The following is a 7,273-nucleotide window of genomic DNA, read 5'->3' on the forward strand; positions in this document are numbered from 1 at the left end:
GTCCCAAAGTAAACAAACAAGGGGGGAAGCTACCGGAATCCCACATCCGTAGTCCCAATGTAAATACGCAGCCACAACAAGAAGATATTCAAAACTAGAGTACAAGAAAATACAAGGCAACAAGTAGTTCTAGCCTAACATGCTTCACTAAGTACAATCAAGGCAACTTAAGAAAATAGGCAATTTAGGTCAGCTAAGCATGCTTTTCTAAACTAACACAGGCTATAATTGCAAGTAGAATAAAGCAGGTAAGAAAGAAACTCAGTCTAAATATTTAAAGTAAAACCGGGTTTTTAAACAATTAGCTCAAGTACGCGCTCGTCACCTCACGCACAAAGCATTCAATTACCAATATCTTACCTCGAACCGGCTCCAAAATCAACTCGAAATCACACTTTTGCCACGAGTATCCGACTCCAAATGGCCCAAATCTATTCAATCCAATTACACATTGTAAAGAACATCGCAAGCAACTGATTCTACTAATTAATTCAACGTTAAGGCACGAAATTAGGTAAAATGACCAAAATGCCCTTCAGGCCAACGCCTCGAAATCGAATAATTTTCATATTTTTCAAAACCCTTGCACTCTCACGAGTCTAACCATATAAAAATCTTCCAAATCGGAGGTCAAACACCCACTCAAAACTCAATAGTTTAGCCTATGAAGTTCCACCCATTTTTCATTCAAAAATCCGAAATTAAGGATGAATTTGTGATTAGATTAGTGGGTATTAAGCATAAAGGAGTAGAGAATCATTACCCAATCGTTGCCCTCGAAAACCCCTCGAATTGCTCCCAAATCCGAGCTCCCAAGCTTGTATTTTGATAAAAAAGTCTAAGCCTCGTTTTTGAAACATTAAATATTGTCCAGAACTTTAATGCATCGCGAACGCGGAGGTGAGATCGCGTTCGCGAAGAAGAAAAATTAAAGATGCCAAATTTACCCTTCGCGATCGCGATGGGTGGAATGCGAACGCGAAGGTCTGGGATATGAAACTATGCGAACGCGACACCTGGGTGCGAATGCTATGAAGAAAAATGTAAGGCCCAGGATTTGCCCTATGCGAACGCGAAGAAGCCTACGCGAACGCGATGGGAAATTTGCTGAGGCTACGCGAACGCGGGGTAGGGTATGCGAACGCGTATAAGGAATTGCCTCCCCCCCCCCCTCCAGGATTACTCTACGCGAACGCATGAGAGGGCCGCGAACGCGAACAAGAAGAACAACAAAGCTACGCGAACGCGAAAGGAGGCCCGCAAACGCGAAGAAGGATCTGGGACCTGCAACAGCTGAAGGATTTCTACAATATTTTCAAACTCCAAAATGCTCCGTTGAGCATCCGAAACACACCCGAAACCCACGGGACCTCAACCAATCCTACGGACATATCCCATAACACCATTCAAACTTGTACCAATCCTTAAACCACCTAAAACGACGCCGAAAACTCGAATTAAACAAGGATTTGAGCCTAAGAACTTCAAATTTCATCAAAACACGCTTTCGATCAAAAACCTAACTAAAACACGTCCGAATGACCTGAAATTTTGCACGCACATCCCAAATGACATGACGGAGCTACTGCAACTTTCGGAATTCCAATCCGACCCTCGGATCAAAAACTCACTATCGGACCGAAAACTTCAAAAATTCAAACTTCGGCATTTCAAGCCCAAATGAGATACNTATATATATAAGTATATTTTCTCAGCAATTTCTTCTTGGTTAATTGTTTTGATTTTGCCAAACAGGAAAACAAAAGCATTAAAGCGAAGGAATATATATTCCTTATGTCATATGATGTATGAATAATTTTGCCTAATAAACAATTATTTTGGAGTTCTTCTTCTCCACATCAAAATTGAAGAAATATTGCTTTGCAAATTATCCCTAATATCCATGATTTATTGGACATTTGTCATGCAAAGAAATAAAGGTGTTCTGTACTTGGTTCTAACCGTCTATAATTGTAATGAATGGTTTTAACGCTAGTATAATATGCACCTTATTTTTGTAGGTTCCATTTTTCTTCTTCCTTCTATATGCCTTTCGTCATTTCTATTGAAGATGTATTCTTCAACTTTACATTGTTAATTCAGAAGTTGCATTGTGTGCTATATTGCCTGGACTTCTACATATTTTATCCTGCTATATGGCTCCTCAAGAGTTATTCTTCATGCTATGAATGGAATCTTTGTACAACTCAGTATTACAAGCAGTGAGAAGTATTTTGAAAATGATAAAATAATATTTTCAAAAGGAACCCATGGAAGAAATTAATTGACGCTGAAGGGGTGTGTCAATACAAGGAAAAAATTAAATGTGAATAGCCGTATCTGTTCACTTGTTGAGAATAAGATCGTTTGTGCCATTTTTCAAGAGTAGGGATGTCACGACCCCAGTTCACCCTCCATGAACATGTCGTGATGACACCTAGTCCCTACAATTAGATAAGCCTAACAATGCGGAAATTTATATAACTTGCGGAAATATTTAATTTAATTAGGCAAAAACTAGAAGAAAACAGTGAATAAGTGCCACCTGGCATATACAACTCAAAAATAAATCGCGGAAGTCAAAATCTCAACCCAAAACCTGGAAACTCACGGGAACCACAGGCTAACAGAAACATAGTACGCTGCTCTAACTCCAGAATATCTAAGCAACTGAGAGAAAGGGAATAAACTAAGTACTAAAGCTGGAACAGAATAGAGACTCCTGGTCTGCGGATGCGGCAGATATACCTCGAAGTCTCCGTGTATCTCCTCGCCTCAAGGATAGTGCGCCTGAGTAGAGGTACCTGGGTCTGCACATGAAAAACATGCACAGAAGGGGCATGAGTACACCACGACGGTACTCAGTAAGTGCCAAGCCTAACCTCGGTTGGGTAGTGACGAGAAAGGTCAGGGCCCTACTGAGGTTAAACAATATAATATGAATTAACAGTATGAAAATAGGCAGTAATAATGAGTAGAGCAATGGAATAAGACAAGCTAAACAAGCAATAACAATAACACAAGGAACGGAGTAAACACGAAATATGTACAGCTCAATACCAATGGTAACAATGAGGATCTCCTAGGATACCGTCCTGTAGTCCTTTCCTCAACTGTCCAGTGGATCTCCCGGGATACCGTCCCGTAGTCCATCATATGTATATATCCGAAGGATCTCCCGGGATACCGTCCCATAGTCCAACCATCAATGTGCAGGGGGGATCTATCGGGAATCTAACCCGCGGTCCCAAAGTAAATATGCAGGGGGATCTATCAGGAATCGAACCCACAGTCCCAAAGTAAATATGCAGGGGGGTCTATCGGGTATCTAACCCGCAGTCCCAAAGTAAATATGCAGGGGGATCTATCGGGAATAAAACCCGCAGTCCCAAAGTAAACAAACAAGGGGGGGAGCTACCGGAATCCCACATCCGTAGTCCCAATGTAAATACGCAGCCACAACAAGAAGATATTCAGAACTAGAGTACGATAAAATACAAGGCAACAAGTAGTTCCAGCCTAACATGCTTCACTAAGTACAATCAAGGCAACTTAAGCAAATAGGCAATTTAGGTCAGCTAAGCATGCTTTTCTAAACTAACACAGGCTATAATTGCAAGTAGAATAAAGCAGGTAAGAAAGAAACTCAGTCTAAATATTTAAAGTAAAACCGAGTTCTTCAACAATTAGCTCAAGTACGCGCTCGTCGCCTCACGCACAAGGCATTCAATTACCAATATCATATCCTAAGGGGAAAGGTCCCCCACACAAGGTTAGACATGACACTTACCTCGAACCGACTCAAAACCAACTAGAAATCACGCCCTTGCCACGAGTATCCGATTCCAAATGGCCCAAATCTATTCAATTCAATTACATATCGTAAATAACATCGCAAACAACTGGTTTTGCTGTTTAATTCAAAGCTACGGCGTGAAATTAGGTAAAATGACCAAAATGCCCTTCAGGCCAACGCCTCGGAATCGAATAATTTTCACATTTTCAGAACCCTCGTACTCTCACGAATCTAACCATATAAAAATGTCCCAAATCGGAGGTCAAACACCCACTCAAAAAACCAATAGTTTAGCCTATGAAGTTTCACCCAATTTTCCAATTGTTGATCCCAAATTCGAATTTTAATGATAGATTTAACTACAAAATGATGAAATATAACTAGAAGGGATTAAAGAAATGTTATCCAATAGTCTTCTCTTCAAAACCCTCTAAAAATCGCCTTTCCCCGAGCTCAATTTGATTTTTCTAACTTATGAAAACTAACCCTCGAAATTTCTATATCTGTTCAGGGATTTCCGCTTCTGCAGACAAGGGACCGCTTCTGCGGTCCCGCTTATGCGGAAAATGAGTCGCTTCTGCGACTTTCACTAAAGATCCAATATCCGCTTCTGCGGACCAATAACCGCTTATGCGGTTCCGCCTCTGCGGAATTTAAGCCGCTTCTGCAGTTCTGATGAAAATCCAAGATTCCGCTTCTGCGGTTCCTTTCTCGCAGATGCGAGTCCGCTTCTGCGGAATTTCCTCCGCATCTGCGGAGCCTGAAAACTACGCCCAAACCCGCTTCTACGGTGCTAAGGACGCTTTTGCGGCTCCGCTTTTGCGGTTCCCAAGCCGCAGAAGTGAAAATACCAGAAGGGAAAAACTTCAGTTGCTGCAACACTTCTCAAATTTTGCCGTTAACCACCCGAAATCATCCCGAGGCCCCCGGGGCCTCAACCAAAAGCACCAATAATACCTAATACCTCATTCATACCAATCCTTAAACCACTAAAACAACGCCGGAAACTCGAATTAGAGAAGGATTTGAGCCTAAGAACTTCCAATTTTATCAAAATACACTTTCGATCAAAAACCTAACCAAAACACGTCCGAATGACCTGAAATTTTGCACACACATCCCAAATGACATGACGAAGCTACTGCAACTTCCGGAATTCCAATCCGCCCTCGGATCAAAAACTCACTATCGGACCGAAAACTTCAAAAATTCAAACTTCGACATTTCAAGCCTAAATGAGCTACGGACTTCCAAAATACATTCCGAACACGCTCCCAACCCCGAAATCACCTAACGGAGCTAACGGAACCATCGGGTTTCCATTCTGAGGTTGTCTTCACACGGTTCAGACTACGGACCACTTTTCAACACTTAAGCTCTCATTTAAGGACTAAGTGTTCCTAAACTCTCCGAAACTCAACACCGAACATCCCGACAAACCAAAATGGCAGAAATGAACTTAGGGGAAGCAGTTAATAGGGGATCGGGGCGTTAATTCTTAAGACGACCGGCCAGGTCGTCATACCTCCTACACTTAAACATTCGTTCGTCCTCGAACGAGCATAGAGAACATACCTGAAGTAGTGAAAATATGAGTGTACTGGCTGCGCATATCCCGCTCGGTCTCCCAAGTCGCCTCCTCGGCCAGCTGACCCCGCCACTGAACCTTCACCGAAGCAATGCTCTTTGACCTCAACTTTTTGATCTGCCTGTCCAATATAGCCACTGGCTCCTCAACATAGGATAGATCCTTGTCCAACTGGACTGAACTGAAATCCAACACGTGAGACGGACCACCGTGACACCTCCGGAGCATCAAAACATGAAATACCGGATGAACTCTGGCCAAATTGGGAAGTAAGGCAAGCTCATAGGAAACCTCCCCAACTCGCCTCAAGACCTCAAAAGGGCCAATAAACCTCGGACTCAACTTCCCTTTCTTCCCAAACCTCATGACGCCTTTCATAGGCGAAATCCGAAGCAAAACCCGCTCACCAACCATATATGAAACATCACGAACCTTCCTGTCCACGTAACTCTTCTGTATGGACTAGGCTGTACGGAGTCTATCCTGAATCGTCCTAACTTTCTCCAATGCATCCTGAACTAACTCTGTGCCCAATAGCCTGGCCTCACCCGGCTCAAACCAACCCACCGGAGATCTACACCTCCTACCATATAAAGCCTCATACGCCGCCATCTGAATGCTGGACTGATAACTATTGTTGTAAGCAAACTCCGCCAATGGCAAGAAATGATCCCAAGACCCTCCAAACTCAATCACACACGCACGGAGCATATCCTCAAGAATCTGAATAGTGCGCTCGGACTGTCCGTCCGTCTGGGGGTGAAATGTTGTCCTCAACTCCACCCGAGTACCTAACTCCTGCTGCACGGCTCTCCAGAACCGCGATGTAAACTGGGTGCCTCTGTTTGAAATGATAGAAACTGGAATACCATGCAGACGGACGATCTCCCGAATATAAATCTCCGCCAACCGCTCCGATGAATAAGTGGTACACACAGGAATGAAATGAGCAGACTTGGTCAGCCGATCCATAATGATCCAAATGGCATCAAACTTCTTCAAGGTCCGTGAGAGTCCAGATACAAAAAACCATGGTGATGCGCTCCCATTTCCACTCCGGAATCCCTATCTGCTGAAGCAACCCACCCGAGCGCTGGTGCTCATACTTCACCTACTGGCAGTTGAGGCATCTAGACACATAGCCAACTATATCTTTCTTCATCCGCCTCCACCAATAGTGCTGCCTCAAGTCCTGATACATCTTCGCGGCACCCGAATGGGTGGAATACCGCGAGCTATGGGCCTCGGCTAGAATCATCTCTCGAAGACCATCAACATTGGGCACACAAATCCGGCCCTGCATCCTCAATACCTCGTCATATCCAATGGTCACATCCCTGGCATCTCCACGCTGAACCTTGTCCTTAAGGACAAGTAAATGGGGGTCCTCATACTACTGCTCCCTGATACGATCAAATAAGGAAGATCGGGAAACCACACAAGCTAGAACCCGACTAGGCTCCGAAAGGTCCAATCTCACAAACTGGCTGGCTAAGGCCTGAACATCAATCGCCATAGGCCTCTCCGAAGCTGGTAAATATGCCAAACTCCCCAAACTCTCCGCTCGATGACTCAAGGCATCCGCCACTACATTGGCCCTGCCCGGGTGATACAGAATAGTAATATCATAGTCCTTCAACAACTCTAACCACCTCCACTGGCGCAAATTTAGATCCTTTTTCTTGAACAAGTGCTGCAAACTCCGGTGGTCAGTATAAATCTCACAAGGCACACCGTACAAATAGTGACGCCAGATCTTCAAGGCATGAACAATAGCAACTAACTCAAGGTCGTGGACAGGGTAGTTCTTCTCATGTATCTTCAACCGTCTGGATGCATTGGCAATCACTCTACCGTCCTGCATCAACACCGCTCCAAGGCCAACCCGT

The sequence above is a fragment of the Nicotiana attenuata genome, chromosome 5, assembly GCF_001879085.1.
Source record: "Nicotiana attenuata strain UT chromosome 5, NIATTr2, whole genome shotgun sequence".
In the NCBI taxonomy this organism is placed as follows: domain Eukaryota; kingdom Viridiplantae; phylum Streptophyta; class Magnoliopsida; order Solanales; family Solanaceae; genus Nicotiana; species Nicotiana attenuata.